Source organism: Sphaeramia orbicularis, chromosome 1 (assembly GCF_902148855.1).
Source record: "Sphaeramia orbicularis chromosome 1, fSphaOr1.1, whole genome shotgun sequence".
Classification (NCBI taxonomy): Eukaryota; Metazoa; Chordata; class Actinopteri; order Kurtiformes; family Apogonidae; genus Sphaeramia; species Sphaeramia orbicularis.
This window is the reverse complement of record NC_043957.1, coordinates 54,048,567-54,071,830: the sequence shown is the minus strand read 5'-3', so window position 1 is coordinate 54,071,830 and position 23,264 is coordinate 54,048,567. Positions and strand designations below refer to the sequence as shown.

The 23,264-nt window shown below is 39.0% G+C and overlaps 1 pseudogene; it reads right to left on the bottom strand.

Moving 5' to 3' along the window:
- The window catches only part of LOC115424707 (neuronal acetylcholine receptor subunit alpha-3-like), a 77,583-nt pseudogene that overhangs the window by 24,619 nt on the left and 29,700 nt on the right, over positions 1–23,264 (bottom strand).

Below are 23,264 nucleotides of genomic sequence, written 5' to 3'. Positions count from 1 at the left end.
AATTACCATGTATGGATAAGGCTAAAACTAAAAAGCTGGTCAGCTAACAGCTAGGAACTAACACATGCTAGGAAATTTGGGTTGGATAACTTGTGTATCTATACATATTTTTGTTTTGTTTTGGGGTTTTTGTTTGTTTTTTTAAGACTTGTTCACAATATAAAGTACATCATCCATCTCTAGCCTGACCACAGCCAATTCAAAATCAGAAATAACAAAAAACATGAATGGTAATATTTGAAACTTGTGTTGCAAACTACTGTCTATTACATTTAGATGTCTATAATATGAACACTGGCCCTTAATTACATAGTTAGCATGCTTTAAGGTTCCAAGGCTCTAAGTGTTTTACCTACAAATGATAACAGTAAAAAATGGCACACACCAGTATTTATTTCATAGTTAGTGTTAAAACAGTCGATTGATGCGCCATTATTTAAGGTCAAGAAAATGTTGTGGTCTAATTAAAAACAGTACAATCTATACCAGTCTTCCACCCATCCACTGTCAACTCTCATTAAAGAGATTTGTACCATGTCACTAATAATACTTATTCTATTCCTTCAGTCATTCATTCATGTGAGGTTGCGAATCAATAAGATGCATACTGAGGGTTTATTACATGTTTGATCAATGCATTCTGGGCATACAATCTTTAATAATGTCTGTCACAATGGAGCTGAAATAATGAGGATTTTAATGATGGCACAGTCTCACTTGTTGTACAGGACAATGTCCGGGTCTCCAGATCTTGTTTGATGAACTCTAATAAATTCAATGCCCATCAAACTCTGCCGGGCATCATCGCAGCTTGTAGTCATTCCAAATCTGAAAAAGAGGGGTGGAGGGGGGCATAATTATCATACTGAGAATTCATCCAACTGGTTTGTGTTGCGTATTGTACACTACACACAGCATTAGTTAGTGGAGAAAGCTGAACTTCATGGGAATGTTTTGAAATACATATTTGTACTGAACTGAATTGAAATATTATTTTAATCTAGATAGTTGAAGTCTTAAGTTTAATCTTATTATTTATTAGTAGTTAATGTTTTTAAGATAGGATTCCTTTGTTTCACTTAGTAAGTTTTTTAGGACAGTACGGATTGGTTGTAACATTTTGGTCAACATACCAAGCTGACAGATTATGAACACATGACGTAGGTTTTCCCTTAGACACACTTTCAAATACACATTCCCACAAGGATTGTCAGTCACGGGAGACAAGATGTAAACACACTGTCAGTATAGTAGTGGTTCCCAACCTTTCTTTGGCTCGTGACCCCATTTTAACATCACAAATTTCTGGTGACCCCAGACATTCAAAACAGACATTTTTTTTTTGCGAAAAAATTTTGTTTTTGATCATGTAATAGTTTGCTATACTATGTTGCAAATAAACATTAATTTTAGATGACATTTAGTCTATATAAAGCATATTATTATGGACGGAGGCAGAAAAGTCAGGCTGAGATTACTGCACAAAGTGAGAATTTTATTTTCCTTGGTCAGGATATGTACAGTCAGTCCAGCTTGGATTCGCAATCCTGCAAATTAATACTGAAAAAAAAAAACCCCCAAAAAAACCCTCAAACTAGGAATTATGAAAGAGCTGCAGCATCTTAAACCAACCACAATGAACATTTGAAAGATAAATAGTAGCACAGTGCTTCAGTTTCATCTTCACAGTTTGTCATGTCTTTTATGTATTGTGGTTGTCTCTGTCAACTCACCATATATTTTTATTAGTAAGTTTTTGTTTTTATCAATTACTAGAAATTTCAGGTGACCCCATTTGAAATCCAGGTGACCCATGGGATCCTGACCCCAAGGTTGAAAAATACTGCAGTATAAGGTTTTACATAGAGTTGAGTTTTCCCATCTGCTTGACCCAGAGTCAAATCACACCAGCCCATTTTTTGGTGACCCAACCCACCTAGGTCACAGGATCAGCCCATTGTTTGGAGATCATCTTACAAGGACAATAAAAGTGATGTGCGTTTGAATGTCTTTATCTATTTCCTTCCTGGTGTGGGTCCTTAGTACTAAGTAATGCTTTATTTGTGGTCAGAACAAATTAAATTTATAAAAATGAGACTGAGATGAATCCTGATTTGTTTTTGGAGCTTCCAACAAAAGAACACGCTAGCAAAACCTTTCTTGATGTTTGGCAGACTGATCTCATGAAATCGCGTTGTATGTCTTATGGCATTTGGCGTGCTATACGTACGCATTTTCATCCTATCACGTGCTATTCAACACCATTTGATCGTGTGTCAATTTACGCCAAGATCTCCGGTTTACATATTTGTAACCGCTAACCCTAACCGCTAATCGTGTGGTATTTAATGCAGCGTGACCATACAAAACACTTTTATCTCAGGGCCATAATTGCACTGAATACTGCTGGACATTAATTAATTGTGTGGAATGCTGAATGTTGTCCAGGGTATATGATGATGTTTTATGTGTCTTTATACTTCAAGTAACACTTTTTATGCTACTTTTGTTTTGTTTTTTTAAGACATTTATGTCGTCAGGGTTTTTCTTTAACATTTTAGCTTTTATACTCTTTTATATACATTATTTATACTTTTTATGGCACCTAGGATGATTGCACTTTATTTCGTTGTACCTGCACATTGACAATAAAGACATTCTATCTATTCTATTCTATACACACGGAGAGCTTATAATGTGTACACACTAATTAAAAGTTCCATATATGTGTGTAAATTTACAAAATTCATGATATTGCGTTGGTTTATGGACAAAATCTAATGTTCATAGATTAAAAAGTGTATTCCAGGATGTTTTTTTGTTTTTGTTTTTGCTCTGAAAAGTTCATGAAAATCTATTCTTTGATATAATTCCTCATGGTTAAAAAATTACAATTCACCATTTCAGAAAGAGTTGTACAATAGTCACATTTGTACAGAGTAGTTCAGTGAAGAAACGGAATATTAGTAAATGTCTCCTAATGGAAGTAAAGGATTAGATAGTTCAATTGCTATTCTGTTAGCATACCTATGGGTAGCATTTCATGAGCCACAGATCCATTAGTCTTTGCTATTTGCATGTCATTCAAGATGAATTCATTCATTAGCAAGGCGGATTAATAGTTATGACCTGGGAGCTGTTTAATTAACCACTTCATGCTACACTGCATTTTCCATTTATCTTTCCAGAGAGTTTGCACCATGATTGGCTGGAGATATATTCCTGATAGGATGAGGAGTAGAGTATGTTTATCATATGCATTGTGTGTATACGTATTTAACTATTTCAGTCAAGCTGAATGCATTTATCAAATTGGAAGAAAAGACAGTCTCCTTGCATTAGACTGAATGTGATGTTGGTTAATCTACCCCTCTACACTGAGAATCAAAACACATTATACAAAAATAAACCACAGATTCCTTTAATGTGTCTGATGAATATTGACTGGGTTATGAAGAACAGAGTCAAGCATAAAGAACTGACATAAAGGCTATTAAATGAGCGATTGCAGTGATAGGAGAGCATGGAAAAAGTAGAGTAGATCTGAGCAGATACGACCGGAGCATGTTCTTCCCGATTAAATCAAGGAGGCAGAGATTAATTATCTGAAACGACTCCTCTATGCACTTGCTGTTTAACAGATTTACACTTTATACAGGTTCATTTTGTGCTCAATAAATATGCCCAATCAAAAGAGAGCACATACCTCGTGTTATTCATAGTGTCCAAAAGTATACGGTGGATAAATTGTACACCTTTGATTTAAAGCACATAAAATGAACAAAGGTGGAATAGCTGTATACTGTATCTACATTCAAATCAGGAACACCCCTGCAATGCTTTTTCAGATGCCATAAGTAGATTTACTGGGGTAAAATGGCTACCTCTGTAAAAACACTGGCTGTAATCCAAAGTCTTCTTTATCAGGGACTCTCGTTGACACAGTTTTCCACTGGATGGCGTTTCACAAACAAAAGCTCAACCGCTACAAGTATGGAATAGCGACAACACTACACAGGCCTTTCAAAGCATCTTATCTAAAGAACTCAGAGATCACAGCATCAGCTTATCATCACTGAATCTCATCAGCACCAATAGATGTTTGCACTGGGAAAAATGCCCCTCTAAAAACAAATAAAAATAAATTAATGCAAGATATTTTTGTCTGAATTAAGCAAAAAAAAAAATCTCCCAGTGGAACAAGTAAAAATTATCTTGGTAAGAACTCTTGAAATCAAATTTTCAAAATCTATATTCTAAGAATAAGTTCTTATATCTCACTGAAAAGTTACTCTTTAGGTGATTATGTATTATTCTAAGTGTGATGAGATATTTTCACTAGAAATGAGAAAAATACACTTGGTAAGATTTAGATTTTTTTTTTCCAGTCTGGCCATAGAATGCAATTAGGTGCCAGTTTACATTATGACGGATAGTTAGAGAAACATGTCATGGAGAAGGAAGAAAAATCACAAAGTGTGAAAAATGTAAGGCAGAGAAAAACTGAGACTTTTTGGAGAATAGCTGCCTGTGCAGGATCAGGAGGTCAGGGTCTGTGGTTGTGCTGAGCATGAAGCAGAACATGATTAACCACAGGGCTAATACTGATCACCAGTTGATTGTATTCAGATGTTGATTTGAAATAATCTAGTTTTCTGTTTCATTTTGTCCCCTCCTTTCATCTTACTGCCTGTAAGATTTAATTCAGGTATGATAATCACATATTCGCATGCTAAGAATATGCAGAATCTGCTCATATTCCATGACATCATTTCTGGTTCATTTCAGTCTGATGCAGTTCTGTGCTCCTGGATCCATAAAACTCAAACAGTTGTCATTCTGCCACTTTACATGTGATGATAAAGAGCGGTGGATGAAGTTTATGAGCAAAGTTACAATTCTTAAACATATGCTAGCTAATGTTAGTGTGTTAGCTACACAGCAAATTTGTGGAGTAAAATAATCTGGAGTTAGGTAAAAAAGAGTGAGAGTTAAATTTCTGGAGTTCATTCTGTAAGTTTAACTCCAGCTTGTGTCTTTGATGGTGTCATTTTCGGGGTACATTTACCAAGTGTTGAGGAGCATGATTGAACACCATAATGGGTGTTGATTTCTGGACATAGCAACAGAGCAGACCAGTGTGCTCATGGACGTCATATGAGGCGTCGTATAAGTACCATTTTACTTCTGAAACAAGGCTATTATTTGGCTGGAAGGAACTTTTCTGTCAGTATCATAATGTGTATATTTCTGTTCGGACCAACTTGCGAACCAGCTGCTAAAATTAACTCTTGCTGCAAACTTAGAACGTCGAACATGCTAATTTTAGCTCGACGCCTTCTTGCTGTGTAGTCTTAGGTAATTCATACAATTCATACAAGAGTTGAGAACAAAGCTATTGAACAATAGCAAGTGTCGTGGTGCACTCCTGCGTTGCCACAGACCCCTCCCTCAGACTCATTATCAACTTCACCTGCTGGCACCTGTCACACCTGGAGCAGATCTGCATTAGGAGCCCATAGAAGCAGCTCCTCTGCTCTGGTACGGTGCCAGAACATTTCTGCTGCTGTCACTGCTTCAGACCTCCACAGACGTTCATCCCATTTCACTTCAGAGCCATAACCTGGACTCTCACCGTCCTGATCCTGTCTTCCCATGGACTCTGATGTTTTCAAACCCAGAATTTGTCTCGTTCTCATGTATTGTTTTACATTTTTAAACCCATTTTCTTCCTTCAGCACCATGTGTATGAGTTTAGTCTTTCACTCAGTCGTGACAGTAACTGGCTAAAACAGCAACAGTGTTGAGCTGTTTCCTTTGTTTTACTTTTGTTCAGGCACCTCAGACAAATTCATGGATTGTCTCCTGGGCTTTTATATTGTTGAAAGAAAGCACTTCATGCAAGAACACTTATAAGCTATATAGCATGTGTTTGGGCACACTTTAAAAAAAAAAAGTCATTTGATGTTTTTTTTTTTTTTTGTAATCATTTTAACCCCCCCCCCCCAAAAAAAAAATTAATTGAAATATTACCTCTATTAAGTGTTGAATATTAACCCCCATTAAGTATTAACATATTAACTCCATGCCAGAGTTCACATGAAATGAATTCCAGGCGAGAGTTGTGTTTTTTCTACATGAGATTAGTTTTTGTAACTCCCAGAAGAGTTAAATTCTAACTCCTGAAAAGAGTTCTTTAACCCTGCTCTAGAGTGTATTCCATGGTCTCACATGTACACTTAAATCCAGTTGACTTTAACTCCCATGGAGTTTATTCCAAAGACCAGAATTTGCTGTGTAACTAATGTTAGTTCCAATTGTATCTACTAAACCAGATCTTCATGGATTCTTCGGATATAGAACAAGGTTTTATGGGGTGTTTCACATCTTCACACTCCATGTTTGGTTTGTCAGCCTTTATCTGTAGTTCAGTTCAGGTAAATAAAATAAAATTTAAGTCATATTCAACTGTGCGTGGAATGGGAGCTTAAACTGTATTTAAGACACTTAAAATTATGATGTACTGCAGATAAAACACAAATTACTTACACCAATCATTGTATTTGAGTTAAGGATGAATTTAGCCCCTTATGAGCCCAAACTGGTGCCTCATTAAAGAAAGAAGTAAGTAGTAAATAAGCATATGGGGTCCATCATTGTTGATGTTTTGGACCTTGAAAAGAGTTTTACTTCACCATGATGTCAGATTTAACAAGTACATGTGTTAACAGGTACGACCCCTTATCCATTATGCCTGTTTGGCAGAACAGTGAAATACACTGTATGTGTGTGTGTGTGTGTGTGTGTGTGTGTGTGTGTGTGTGTGTGTGTGTGTGTGTGTGTTTATGTATGTTCACTTACATGTCTAAGCCACAAATTTGTTTCCATGATCTGGTTCACCTCATCCTGTAGAGGGGCAAAGGAAAAAATTTAAGGAAAAAAAAAGAAAATCTTTAACATTTGAAACAGATTTCATCTCTTAACCTTTGTTCTCAACCTCTTGACTTAAAAGCTGACTGTAAATCAGTCATTAATAGATGGAGAGATCACAGATGTCATGGTCTATCTACTTTCTCTCTGACCGTGATTCTCAGAATCCCATGTAAACCTCATATAACCATGCATTCACAATATGAACACAAACACACACATATAGATACTGTAGTGCCCTGAGCTGTTTCTTCCAGTGCACTCACAGCCGTGTATGTACAACCACACACTCACCTTTAGATTAATCTCACCTTGCAGAGCTAGCAGATCTAGCTACATATCAGCCCACTCTGAAAAAGGCTCCTGCAGGCAATTTTCTCTTAATCTGAGGATTTCCATCCTGGGCTGAAAACCTCTTTTCACAGGCTGATGTACACCCCTACCCCATCACCGCTGCCACCATCATCCCCCTGGCTGCGTTGAACTTCAAGACGGCGGTGTATAACAACAATACTGTGTGACATTTTGGGAATCCGTGAAATTGAACAGACTAAATAAAGGCTGTATTCAACATCTGTTTTAACTTTTCCCATTTAAAAGCTTACCTTTTCTGTTTCAAAGGTAGGAAATATGAGAAAGACACTTCACAGCTCAAATAGATGCAGACATAGGATCACATCCAAGACACTGTTTAGCACTGATTTATCACAGACAATACATGCAGGAATATGTAAAAAGAATGACTAATATGAACGACCCGCTGACTTTTTGTTCATGTTATAGGTGCTGTCAGGGTAATACAATGTGGCTTCCTATGTGTGTGTATGTGTGTGTGTGTGTGTGTGTGCGTGTGTGTATTTGGCGGTATTGCTTACAACTTTGACCAGCTGTGAGATGGAGACCTCAAACTCCACAGTGACAGGGTCAGATACATTCTCCACAGGTCTGATGAACTGGTTGTACCTTCTGAAGAGCTTCCTGAACAGCCGATCCTCTGCCTTAGATGAGAAGCAGTCTGAGTGGTCAAGGAGAAATATAGATGACAAGACTGATCAGGGTTTAGATAATCATATATGAAAAGAAAAGGAAGGAAAAACAAAAGACAAATTCATGTCTAAGAAATGCTAGAAATAATCCTGAATCCAACTGTGTTGGAGATTCCATGGCTAACATAAACTATATTAATCAAAAGCGGTGCTATTAGTAGCTATCAACCAAAGCCACCACAGCTACTTCTACTCAGTCCACTCATGTTATTAAGAAGCTTAAAGAAAAATACTATTGGTCTCATCCAACAGTGTCACATCAGTAAGTCCTTTGAGTTTCTATCGTTATTAATGTTTAACAGTATTTGATAATTCATCTGTGAAATGTCTCTTCAGATCACAGCTTCTCTACTTAGTTTCAGTGGAATAAATAGAATATTTACCATGTTTGTGGCCTAAGATAACTTTTAGAAAGTTACTTACTATGTGTGGTTTCGCTGAATAATGGAGTGACGAAACGTTATAAATGCCACTCAAGTACTGTTTCTATTTTATGCAGCTTTATATACATGACCACATTTTAGAGGCAAATGTTTTTTTGTTTTTGTTTTGGTTTTTTGCTCAATTACATTTGTCCTACAGCTTTATTTACTTTTTTTATCCAAATGTGTCAATTTTGAAGGTTTATGTGTTGAAAAAAATCTCCCTCTTCTTAATGTAAACAAACCGTTTAAACATCAACTTGGATTGCCCATTTTTCATTTCATTTATTTATTCATGCCAATCTAAATGATTGGAAAGGAGCAGGATGAAGAAAACTGGTAATACCTGCCCCTTTCTTCAAACATCTGCTTACATCAGATATATTGCCATTACAGCTATTACAGTAAACAGTTTACATAGTAGTCAATGCAAATAAAACAAATCAAAATCCATAAGTACAATCATTTCATTTCATGCTTTTATAAAGCTTCTCTATTCTCTCCTTCTATAACCTCTTAAACTGAAAATATTTGTGCAGCTCTTCTCTTCCATTGCCAAAAAACTCCACATTCTGACACCCACAACACAAATACACATTCGCTTTACACCAGTCCGAACCCTTTGCTGTTTAAAATTTAACCTCCTATGTTTTTCATCCTGTGATACTGAAACAAATAATCCTCTGCAAATTTGCAGCAAAGTCTGTTTCTCCACACTAAACACAATCAACAATGTCCTTAATTCAGCTAACTCTTTAAACTTAAACAATCCTAATTTAATAAACAACTCATTTATATGTTCCCTGAAATTAACATTATACATGATTCTTATTGCTCTTTTCATATAATAAAAACAATGGCTTGTGTTACTCATATATGTGTTGCCCCATACTTCAATACAATAACTCAACTATGGCACAATAAGTAAACAATATAAAATTCTCACTGATTTACAATCCAGCACATATTTTGCTTTACTCAATACAGAAATATTTTTTAGAAACCTTTCTTTTTTTTTTTTTCTACATTTGTTCAGAGCACATGAAGACCTAGCTTTTGATAGGTATGTAAATGTAAGATTTATAGTTACTTTAGATTGAAACCAACAGTATAAAGTAGACTAACCTTAAACAGCATAAGCAAAATACACGTTAATGTCAGTAACATTAAAGAACAAAAAAATAAAATAGTACCAGTAGTAGCAAGTCCATTTCACTGCAACAAATACTGTACTTTAAGTATATTTTATATTTTTCACAGTGATGTATTTCTACTCGTGCTTAGTGAAGGATCCTTCCACTGGGTAAATGGTGTGATAATATTGAACACAGCTGAGTCAGGAGCCAGAGCAGCTTTAGAAATGCTCTCAAAGGAATGAAATGAATTTAGGAAAAAGCTCAGCACGTCTCTGAGATTGCTGTTGCCCTCTGCTGACCTTTAACCCTGACCTCAGTGAAATGATTGGCCTTGTCATCAGTGGTGTTTCCATTCCAAAGCCCTCCAGACGTCATGCATGGTCGAACCTCTATCTAGCTCTTTGCAGTTTTAGGATCTTTCAACTTTCACTATTCACCAGTACCGTTCTCTCAGCTTTTATAATGCAACACAATAAAAAAACAAAACAAAACTCTGAACCTTGACCCTGTCATCCTCATTAATAACAGGCCCAATCTGTCATATAGGGTGTGTTGTAAAATATAGGTGTAATAAATCTATATGGACATGTAAATCTTTAACATATGTCTGGGTCAACTTGTATATTGCTCTCATCTAGATCTGTTATCCTCAATGAACACAGTGGAGAGTCTGAGCTTTGTAATCACTGACAGTGCATAAAAAGCAGTGAATCTAGCAAAACACAAATGGACAGAAGAGGAGTCAGTTATGCTGCGAGGCATGGTTGTCTTCCTTTATGTAAAATGCCACTTGTTTTTCTGTGAGCAGGTGTGGAAAGACTGAGGAACACTCTGGATGTATTACACAGGAAACATTTACTGGAACAAGCTCATGTAAACAACAGACATTGGTTAGTATAGAACACAGATGGTCCAGTTTCTGACTGGTGTAAAAAGTTTAAATACTACTGATAGCATAGATGGGTCAGTCATCGAACCACTGTCTCATAAATTTATTACCAAACTAGTGTGGCTTGACCCACCCTCTCCCCTTTAGGACTAGACCTTTATTGATTGTTGCTTTTGCACCATCTCACTATTACAGTTGTCTACACAGAACATTTAGAAATTACATTAGTCACTTTTCCATTGACCCTCAAATTGCGCGAATATAACTTGTGCAAAAAAATTTACCTAATGTAAAAACAGCAATTTCTCCAAAACTGTCATTTTTCGACTAAAACTTTTTGTGTTGGTTAGAGGTAGTAATTTGGGCATAGCGCAATTGGTATATCACGCAAAACTGCAATGGAAAACTTTTTTCCACAACTAGGGTCACATGAATTTAAAAAAAAAAAAACAGAAGTCGATGGACGTTACAACAAGCGAAGAAGAGTTTTAAGAGAAACATGGTGCGGTATGTGTGGACACACCAGGAAACCCAATCATTTTTAATTTAGTACGAGATAGCAGGGTAATATATAATAATAATAAATGTATCTGTAATCAACACGATATTTACGTTTGTCACCATGTTTATGGAATGACTTCTCGTGTCATCTTGCAATAATAAATAAACAAACCATTGCATTTGTGATTAATGGAAAATCTGACTTTACGCACCTCTGTTTTTTTTTTTTTACTTTTAGTAAATATCGATAATGTTTTGCGCAGATGTCCAATGGAAAAGCGACTATTGTTATCTATATATATTTGCACTTTTTTCTTTTTTTTTAATACTACTTTTTTGTAATTTTGTTGCACTACCTGTGTAATGACAGTAAAGCCTATTCTATTCTATTCTATTCTATTCTATTCTATTCTATTCTATTCTATTCTATTCTATTCTATTCTATTCTATTCTATTATTTTACAGTTTTTCACAAATGTTGCAAATGCACCCCTTTCCTCAAAACTATACACATGTGAACCCAAAAGTCAAACTACATCCACAAAACCTCTTACTCCTGACAAATTCATACATGTGCCTCAAAACCATTTTGCACACATTCAAAAGCAACACAGCTTTCAGATCTGAGAAACAGAAGGTCAAGATGTAGACATTCCAGGCAGTCAATACAAACTACACAACAAAAACAACAATAACATGGAAAACACTGCAGAACATCATGTCTATTACATATTGTAAATGCATTTAGCATTTCATTAAAGCTAACAGAAACTGTAAATGTAAAGCAAATTATTGCAAAGGACTTGAAAATCTTGTACATCTTCAAAATCAAATTGATGATGATAATCCCCAAATTGCTCCTGTTCCAACTTTTCATGGATATGTTAAGTCCTGACTGCAAAAAACGGATGAATATTAACAAGTCAAATGAAGTTAAAACATGACATATTTTGTCTTAATACTGTCAAAGAATATTTTAATATCGTGTCCTTTTTCATTCTGCATTTTCCATACTGTGCAAACTATTTCTTGTGGTTGTAGTGCATATTTGCAATGAAGTACTGCACTGAGAAGCACATCCTCTTCCTTTCTCCTGGATTAAGGTAAATATAGGTAGGTGATGCAGCTGTGGGGGTTGTACGGGAACACGATTTATTATTCTGGATCTATATTTGGGTATGACTTTCCAGACTAATGTTTAACGGCTGTACACCTGACATAAACATGAGGGGTCCTGTTTACTAATTATCAAAGAAAGAACCAAGACACCCCAAGGTGCAAAATAAGTGAAATATGCACAGCAAGCTGTTTAAATATACAGAGGAGAGGAGAGGAGAGGAGAGGAGAGGAGAGGAGAGGAGAATGAAGAGAGGAGAGGAGAGGAGAGGAGAGGAGAGGTAGAGGAGGAGAGGAGAGGAGAGGAGAGAGGAGAGGAGAGGACGGAGGAGAGGAGAGGAGAGGTAGAGGAGAGGAGAGGAGAGGAGAGGAGAGGCGAGGAGAATGACGAGAGGAGAGGAGAGGAGCGGAGAGGAGAGGAGAGGAGAGGAGAGGATGAGGAGAGGAGAGGAGAGGCGAGGAGAGGAGAGGAGAGGAGAATGAAGAGAGGAGAGGAGAGGAGAGGAGAGGAGAGAGAGGAGAGGAGAGGAGAGGAGAGGAGAGGAGAGGAGAGGAGAGGAGAGGAGAAATGAAGAGAGGAGAGGAGAGGAGAAATGAAGAGAGGAGAGGAGAAATGAAGAGAGGCGACGAGAGGAGAGGAGAGGAGAGGAGAGGAGAACTGAAGAGAGGAGAGGAGAGGAGAAATGAAGAGAGGAGAGGAGAATGAAGAGAGGAGAGGAGAAATGAAGAGAGGAGAGGAGAGGAGAAATGAAGGAGAGGAGAGGAGAAATGAAGAGAGGTGACGAGAGGAGAGGAGAGGAGAGGAGAGGAGAGGAGAGGAGAGGAGAGGAGAGGAGAAATGAAGAGAGGAGAGGAGAGAGAACATGAAGAGAGGAGAGGAGAGGAGAAATGAGAGAGGAGAGGAGAAATGAAGAGAGGCGACGAGAGGAGAGGAGAGGAGAGGAGAAATGAGGAGAGGAGAGGAGAGGAGAGGAGAGGAGAGGAGACCTTTGACCTTTAACGGAACCTTTATTGGTCCAAATTATCATTTACAAATTAAAGAACCTGTACAAAAATGAAAAAAACACACCATTACAAACCCACCACCCCTGTACATATTTACATATTTACAATACATTTACTCTTTTTCAGAAGTTAAGAGTAAGAGACATACCGTCCACAACACATAGTACATTCCCAACCCCCCAAACAGAAACAAACTCCTCCATTCCAGATACCATTTTGTAATATGTGTACTCTATGTTCAGGCGTGCTGCTACCAGCCCCCTGAACATAGAGCCCACATCCACAGACCCTGTTCCCTTCATTTTGTTCCTTCTTGTGAGCCAAATACTCATCTTTGCCTGACCAATTAAAAAATTAGTCAGACAGACATTCCTGCGCCTAGCTGCACAGTATTTTGGGCCAAAAATGAAAAGTCTGTCTTCAAGTTCATGTCCCAGGTCATGAAGCCAACCCTCCAGCTGCAGAAACAGTGGAGTCAGTCTGGGACAGCCAAGCCACAGATGGTGTAGGTTCTCCTGATCCTGACAGAACACACACTGGCTTCCTGCTCTGGGGTCTATATGTGCCACATGTCTGTTTGTAGCCACGGCCCCATGCACCACCCTCCACTGGAGATCCGCAGTGCGTTTCTCTATAGGAGGTTTGTACAGGGACCTCCAGCTGCCTTTGGGAGATAACCCTGGAGGCAACAAACCAAGCCACCTCGACTCCTGGACACCGACCAATGATGTTCTGTTACTGACCTTTACAGCTACAGCGTACAGGCTCTTTTTTGATGCGCTGGAAAGATCCGACAGTTCAGGTGTCTTAAAGGACAGCAGAGCTCCGGCTTCTTCCTCCTGCTCCTCCACTGCAGCACAGATGGATAATGGTGGGAAATCAGATGTTCTCTGGAACTGTTCCTCTTCAGACTGCCTCCCTAGTGCCTCCCTAAAGAGACCAGGTAGAGCATCTATGATTTCTCTTAACAACTTCTCCAGCAGCCGAAGGGAACAGATCTTTGTTTCCCGCCTCAGTTCTGCAGCTGTCTTCCATTGTCCTTCAGACCTCAGATGGACCAGCCTGTTAATTCCAGCTTTAAGCAGAGCCTGGCGTACACAGTCGGAGTTCAGTAATCTGCATTGGATGAACGAGTTGTAAAAGAGAGGCTCATTTCCAACACTTCCAAAGAACTGAGAACAATCTCTCTTTGACGTTAACACAGACTTCCACGCAGTGAGGACCGACTTATAGAAGGGAGAAGTCTGTGAGATGTCCACATTGTCCAGATCTAATAAAAACAGATGCTTGTCATATGAGAGAGAGTTCACTCTACGAAGTAAAATGGATGCAGTTTCTGACCAGAGGTGTTGTTTATTATACAGCATGCGCTGCACAGTCTGTAGCCTGAACGATGTAATACGGCTGCAGAGATCAATCAGTCCATGCCCACCTTCTGACACTGGCAGGTACAACACAGCAGATCTGGTCCAATGAAATCCTCCCCAGAAGAAGTTCACCAGTTTTTTCTGTATACCTGAAATCAGCTCTGCTGGAGGTTCAATAACAGTCAATCGGTGCCAGAGCATAGAGGCGACCAAGTTGTTAACAACCAAGGTTCTCCCCTGGTAGGACAACTGGGGCTGGACCCATGTCCAACGAGACAATCGGGCACTGATCTTTTCTAGAAGACCCTCCCAGTTTTTATTTTGGAAGGCATCATTCCCCAGAAAGACACCCAGAGCTTTCATTCCCTCTCTGCTCCACTGCAACCCAGCTGGTAAAGAAGGATGTTCTCTGCTGTTCCACTCTCCCAGCAGAAGACCTTCACACTTGGACCAATTGACCCTTGCAGAGGAAGATTTTTCATATAAAGATAGCTTTTTTTGGAGGATTTGGGTATCATTGGGTTCAGTGATAAGAATAGTGATATCATCTGCATATGCTGATAGGGTTATTGTACTATTTGAATCCTCTGCAAGGGTCAATCCTGTGAGGTTCTGTCGGAGCTGGTTTAGGAGAGGTTCGATGGCCAGAGCATAAAGCATCCCAGACAAAGGACAACCTTGTCTGATGCCCCTTTGTACTGGAACTGGTCGGCTTAGGCCTCCCCCAACCTTTACCAACACACTGGCTCCAGAGTATAATAGTTGGATCCAGGAGATGAACTTTTGGCTAAAACCAAAAGCTTCAAGAGTTTTAAACAAATAATTATGATCCACTTTGTCAAATGCCTTTTCTTGGTCTATGGAGAAAAGGCCAACTTCCAAGCTCTGAAGTTTGGATAAGTCAATGATGTCCCGAACCAGGAACAGGTTGTCCATTATTGTCCGTCCAGGAACACAATAGGTCTGACTGGGATGAATAACCATGTCCATACACATTTTCAGTCTGTTTGCGATACATTTCGCAAAGATTTTATAGTCTGTACACAAAAGTGACACTGGTCTCCAGTTTTTGAGCAGGCCTAAATCTCCTTTTTTAGGCAGCAATGTCAGGACTGCCTTTGTGGAGCTTGATGGCAGAGTCCCTGAGTCCAAGCATTCATGGAAGACTTCAAACAAGTCTTCCCCTAGTAGAGTCCAGAATGTCTTATAAAACTCAGATGGAAGTCCATCCAATCCAGATGTACGGCCACAACTCAGCTGCTGGACCACTGCAGTCATTTCTTCAAAAGAAATGATGGACTCCAGTGAATCTGACTGCACTTCTTCCAGACGGGGGAGCCCCTCTAGTAGTTCTGCTGTACAGTCTGGATCACAGGTGTCAGCTCTGAACAGTTCAGAGTAAAACTCCACAGCCTGTCTCCTCATTTCTGAGGGATCACTGGTTACAGTTCCATCAGGACATTTAATGTGCAGCATTTGATTATGCTCCCTAACCCTTCTCTCAAGGTTGAAAAAAAACTGAGTTGGGGCATCGATGTCTTTAATTGTTGAAATTCTTGATTTAATAAGTGCACCCTTTGCTTTTTCATGTAAAAACTTACCTAATGTTCTCTTCCTGTTCTCAAATGTGGCCTTATTGCTATCCATTTTGTTTAGTATATCATCCTCAATTGCCCTAATTTCTCTTTCTAACGCTTCAAAATGCTTCTTTTCAACAGCTGCAATATGTGATTTATACTGTTGACAAAAGATTTTAATTTGGGTCTTCCCCACATCCCACCATAGTGCTAGACTTTCAAAGTCTGCTTTTCTCATTTTCCAATAAGTCCAAAACTGAGAAAATGACTGACAGAAAGCCATGTCCTGAAGGAGTTGGACATTGAGGTGCCAATATGGAGAGCGACTGGCACGAGTTAGTAAAGAGAAATCTACAGTAACTAAATGGTGGTCTGAGAAACCTACAGGTGAAATGTGTGTTCTGATCAGTCTGTTACTGTGTGTTTGGTTGATGTATATTCTGTCTAGTCTGGCTGCTTGGACACTACCTTCACTGACTCTTACCCATGTATACTGTTTAGCCATTGGATGAAGTTTTTTCCATACATCTGTAAGATCGTTTTCTCTAATAACACTAGACAGAAAAGAGGCTGACTGAGGATGGGGTTCTTGAGTGTTCCTGTCCGAGGGAAGTAAGGAACAGTTCCAGTCTCCTCCAAGCACAATTACTGACCTACTGTCAAACTCTTTCAGTTTATCCTTTAATTTCTTAAACAATCTTATGCGGTCAGCGCCAGAGTTGTATGCATATACATTTATAAAAACAAATTGAACATCCCTAATCATGGCTTGTACTACTTGGAGTCTACCTTCTTCAACCTCACATGTAACAACATTCACCAGTTGGTAATGATGAGAGAACAGAATAGCTACACCTGCACTGAGGTTGGTGCCATGGCTGAGGAAATACTGTCCCTTCCAACTCATTCCCCATTCAACCTCATTGTCAGCTGTGCTGTGTGTTTCTTGTAAAAAGAATACATCTATATTTTTCCTCCTGCCTAGCTCAGCTAACATAGCTCTCTTATCTCTGTCCCTGCCTCCATTTATGTTTAAGGATGCTATTTTCAGACTTTCCATAAACAGAAGAGAAACAAAGAAAAGTGAGAGGACAGTAAAACTATGACAAGATGTAAAGATCACCTTCAGTGCATCACCCATAGTGCAATATTAAGTCTTTGACAGAGTCTTCTCCCTCTTTTCTTTCCTCAGTTTGGTTAGTAGTTTCTTTAGGCGAAACCGTTTTTGTTTACTCAGTTGCTCATAACCTACCTGTCTTCTTAGTTTCATAACTGAACAAATAAATCTATCAACATCAGGAAAAAAATCAGTAACCTCCACAGACATTCTACCATATGTTTCATCTAGAAAACGGTTTATTTCCTGTACAGAATATGATGGATGCTGATCATCCTGTGAAACCACATCTGAGCATTGTGACAGAGAATCATCATCAAACATCTCATCCTCCTCATTTTCAACAGTCACAGCGGTGGAATCTCCAGCTATAGAACTCTGGTCCAAATCACAATTCACTTCAACAACCTGTTCACTATTTCCTTCACCTCTATCAGAGTTTCTGTCCCTTACCTGTCCATCCTCAGCATCAGGCTGTGGAGTCACGTGCTCCACTTCCTCCACCTGGTGCTGAGCTACTTGCGGCTCATCTGCACCACCATCCACCTCTGGAGCCGGCGGAGGAGATGAACGTTTTAGTTTTTTTGCCGTGGTTTCAACAGCAGTACTGCTGTCTCGCCTGGCGTTTCTTTTAGCATCAGGCTGCGGGTCACCGGGGCCGGTGCCCCCCTGGTCACCGGGGCCGGTGCCCCCCTGGTCACCGGGGCCGGCGCTCCCCGCCGCCCGATGCTCGGTCTGCGGTGAACCGCCAGCCTCAGGTCGGGGCTCACCTGAGCTGCTGCCGGCTACAGGTTCCCTATGGGGACAGACTGACCGTTTGTGGCCCACATCACCACATTCAAAACATTTCATACTGCCGGAGTTCGCGTACACAGCATAGAACCCATTTTCATGTTTGACTTTAAATGACACGTCCAGACTCTGGTCCGGGTCGTTCAGATACATGAACGCCTGTCTCCGCAGAGACTGGACGTGCTGTAGCCTGGCGTCTTTACAGCCAAGCCGGATTGTTTTAAACCCACTTGCAAATTTACCGAAACGAGAAAGTTCTTTTTCCAACAGCGCATTCGGAATGAATGGGGGTACACCTGACACGGTGATCCGTGTGGCAGGAACAAACAGCGGTGACACAGCCACAAACAGGTCACCCAGAACCAGACCTTTGGAAACCAGGTCATGAACCAGCCGCTCCTCACGGAGAAAGGCCACGACGGCCTTATTCATCCGGGAGCCGTATGTTATATTATCATGGCCGATCTGTTCTCCCACGGACAGGAGAACCTGTTCCACAGTGAACCGTGGATCAGCCACTACTCTGACCCCGTGTCTGATAGACAGAGGCGGCGAACCCTCACCAAGGAGGGACGCCATGGCCCCGGAGGACAAAGCACAACCAAACGCGTTTTTTGAACAAATGACACACAATAATGAATTAAACACTTCTTACCTTTTCATAAGTGACAGAAAGACAGACTTTTGACACCAAAAACCGATCCAAACGTCCCAAACTCACTCAACAACTCCACGCGCTCCACAGCCACTCACACACTCACACACCCAAACTCCCAGCATGCAGTGAGAGGAGAGGAGAGGAGAGGAGAAATGAAGAGAGGAGAGGAGAGGAGAAATGAAGAGAGGCGACGAGAGGAGAGGAGAGGAGAAATGAAGAGAGGAGAGGCGACGAGAGGAGAGGAGAGGAGAGGAGAAATGAAGAGAGGAGAGGAGAGGCGAGGAGAGGAGAGGAGAAATGAAGGGAGGAGAGGAGAAATGAAGAGAGGAGAGGAGAGGAGAAATGAAGGGAGGAGAGGAGAAATGAAGAGAGGAGAGGAGAGGAGAAATGAAGGGAGGAGAGGAGAAATGAAGAGAGGCGAGGCGAGGCGAGGCGAGGCGAGGAGAGGAGAGGCGAGGAGAGGAGAGGCCTTCTTAACATGTCACTCAGATGCAGATTATGTGAATCCATGCTTCAGATCCTTCTCTCTTTTGCAGAGCATGTGCTAATGCTACGCTAAATATAGTTAAAAGAAAACCTGACACCACATGCTTCACATCTGATCCTCTTTGGCAAAAAAAAAAAAAAAAGGCACCACTCTAGTACACAGGGTTGACAACAGTATTTTGGGCAAATGTAAGACAGAAAAACTGAATAAAATGGTCCATATTAATCAAAAGACTAAAACCAAAGGGCAGAGCTTAGATGGACTGAAGGTGACTGTCACGGTGCTTCATCTTCTTGTTCGTATAATCACAAAGGCAGAGCAGTTCTCTCCATGTCCACTGACTGAGCCATGGCTCTTCCATCAAACCACAATCCTACAGTCACTCGCTCAAACACATTCACACACATTTAACATTGTTATATTTTCATGTCATGAATCATTAAAGGAGCAATTATGACCAAAAATGACCAAAAATCTCACTCAGTCGTTCCCACCATGGCCTTTCATCATGGTAGGATTATGGTAGGACAGACACATTTTATTAAGTAAATGTTGCATTTGTATATCTATAAAGTGTTAACTTAAGCTTTTTTCACTTTTTACAGTGTATTTAACAACACAACAGTCACATCCTAATGTTACACTAAAATAACTTCAGTTTAGTTTAGTTATGTTTAACTCTATGCTAGTAGTTATAACATTACTATTTGTTTCTGGCCTCTTTTGTGACATCAGGTATATAAAAGTTGTGCCTATTCATAATTTATTTTCTTCATACACTGAAAAAAAATTGGGGGTGTTATTTATTTAGGAAAATTTAGGAAAGTTTTTGCACTTAGAATTGTAAGTAAATTCTACAAGGGTGATTATCAAGGAAACTTTACTTGCGGATGTAAGTTTATTTTACTAGCAAACCTCAGGTAATTTACTGACGATTATTAATCTGGTCATTGAATTTTAATTTCTCCTTCTTTGTAAGTTTTACTTTGACTACATTCAGACAACAGGTCTTAATGCACAATTCGGATTTTTTTGTGAAATCCGATTTTTTGTGTGCTTGTTCATATTACAAATTAAACGTGACTTCTATCAGTTCTCAGTATGAACTGAATGTGACCCTGAAGTGACCCACATGCGCAAAAGATATCCTAACGTAATATATGACCACGTGGCACACACTGTGTTTACGGATGTAAATATGGAGGCATCTTGTATTGGTGTGTGTGGCACTGATAAAGTTTCTCTCCAACCGAAGTCAGCACCATTACAGTCAAATAATTTTAAGTAGAAGATTAAAAAGAGCAGAGCCAGGTTTTTTGTTCTGGCCTTTTGTGGTGCAATAGCTGCTATGTCTGTACAACGGAGTATTTGGATGCAGAGTCGGAGTCAGGAGTGGTGGGATAGTGATGTTAGCGGCTTCACGGACACAGACTTCATTCATAATTTTCAAATGACAAGAAGAATGTTTAAATATATTTGTGACCACCTCTCCATAACACTCTCACAACAAGACACTCATCTCCGGTGACCTGTATCTGTTCGCAAGCATGTTGCAGTCAGGCTGTGCTGGAATTTCAATGACGCAGGTTGGATAAATGTGACTTGGCCGTTCAGACCAAAGTCGCATTGCAAGTATTTAGTACCACATATGAAAGTGGCCTGGGTTGGATTTGAAAAAAATTGGATTTGTGCAGATCAAACTGTCTTTAACAGGTCAGAAACTGGTCAAAAAGCGGCAAAAAATCTGATCTGGGCCACATTTGGCTGCAGTCTGAATGTAGCCTAAGACTCAGACTGCTTCAAACTGAAAAATGCTAATGCTAATGCACCTAAAGCTAATGTCTTTTCAAGGTCATTTTTAAATTCTGTGACATTTTGGTAGAACAAATTTACAGAAGAGTGAACATTGTTTGCACTTGTAGGATCCCAATACACCACACGCTTACGTAAAGGCAGAGATATTAACTTGCATTAAACAATGTGCTTAGAAACAGCACAGACTCTGACAGCAGCACGACCGTCCAGTCATGGTGTCAAACTGAAATATTCCTTCCACCCAGTTAACTCAGCTACGCTCCCCTATAGGCAGAACATGAGTCATAGAACTACAGAACACATGACAGGAACTTGCTTTTAACAAATATTTACATCTTGCAAGGTAGTAGACCGTCACATGACTCAGTGATACTGTAAACTATGTGAGTCATATGACTCGAAACAAACTGCCCCCGTTATGATCAGTCTGACTTGCTACAATACTTTTTCTAACTTTTATTAATGGACAATATATAAGTAACATTTACACAACATTTTAAATTTTTTTTCTGCAGTTTAAATTGCCTATTAAAACTTCCTTGGTGTTTCTAGATTCATGTGCAATGACTATAACCTTTGAATATTATGTGAAAATACATGATACAACTTACTCTTCCCACACAGTTTATTTATTACACGAATGACATTTAGTTTTACTCGAATAATTCTGGTTCTCACTGATATTTACAATTAGAAAATAAAAATTATGACAGTTAACCTAATAAATATTACTACACCAAAAAAATCTTTTTTTTTTCAGTGTACCTGTGTAGTACTATAATCATGTTTTTTTGTTTTTTTTTACTTTGATTAAAATCCACTATAAAACGACATGAGAAGGCTGTATTTTAAGACAGATGAATGAAAGAAAAAAGAAGTTCTGTTCTGGTTTGTGTCATGTCAAACCTGAATTTTAAAGCAAGTTTTTCCAAATGAAGATCCCATGAGATGTTTAATGCTCACAAAATATGAGGGTTGTATAGCTCAGAGGAGCTAAATTCAGTCTGTATAAGGAGAGGGTAAATGAGTGGAGGTCTATGATGGACAGATAATAAGTGATGGAGAAGAAGAAACCATTTTATGGGCTGTTTGAGAGGGCGCTGTAAGAGCACCATTTAGCCTTCATTCTCCCCTGAGCATGCAAATGCTTTTAAACGAGAGTGAGAATGAAAGAGAGAGAGAAAGAAGAGGAGATGTGGGGAAGAGCAGAAGAGCATTTTGACTTTTACATTTTCATCATGTTCTGTGCTTATAGGGTAAATATTATATAAAGGTCCAAGCGCTGTGTGATGAGGTGTAAGCCTGTGCAAGTGCTGTTTGTTTTGTTTTTGTATCAATCAGGCTGAGAAATGAGCTGGATTATCTAGAGATTAAATATGAGTGCAGGAATAGAAGGAGAGAAGATAAAAGAAAAACAGAAATAAAGTAGTGAAATGATGACAGCAACCAGAGAGCTTTCTGTGTAAGTGAGAAAGTGCAGTGAAAGTGAGAGGCAGGTGTGAAGAGCCAGAGGAGATCAGATAGAGGAGGAAGGACTGCTCTGAATGAGTGTGTGTGTGTGTGTGTGTGTGTGTGTGTGTGTGTGTGTGTGTGTGTGTGTGTTTATGGACTATGGGAAGACGTCCGAGATGCCCATCAGTGTGATACTGTTTCACACCACTGCCACACTGTGTCCAAACTTTACTGTCATTCTTATTATTTATCATTATTATTATTATTATTATTATTATTATTATTATTATTATTATTATTATTATTATTATTACCTTTATTTAACCAGGAAAAAAGCCCATTGAGATTAAAAATCCTCTTTTTCAAGAGTGCCCTGGCCAAGACAACAGCAGCAGCAGAGGTTACACAAAATGGAAATCATAGCCATAGATCTACACTAATATACATAAATACAATGAAAGTCAGAACTAAAAACAAACTTAAAAATGATAAGAACATACATATGAAACATCACCATTATTTTAAAAGGTACTAAAAGTATAATAACAATGTTTCTTAAAAGCATCTCAAAGCCAAACCCAATTCAATCAATTAGAAAAACATCTACACCCACATTTGTCCTTTTCCCATTGATTTAAAATGATATGTTATATCTGTTGTATCTATGTTATATCTAACTACGGCTGGGCGATATGGAAAAAAATCATATCATGATAATTTTTTTTCATATCAGACGATACTGACTTGTATCACGATATAAATCCAATCACAAATTTTGTCAAGCTTAAATTTTCCATCACTCATAAGTTAGATATGAAGACATCAGGATGTTATTTTTAATTTAAATATGACTTAATTTCTGTCAGAGGTTGAACATAACAGATAATAATAATAATAATAATAATAATAATAATAATAATAATAATAATAATAATAATAATAATAATAAATTTT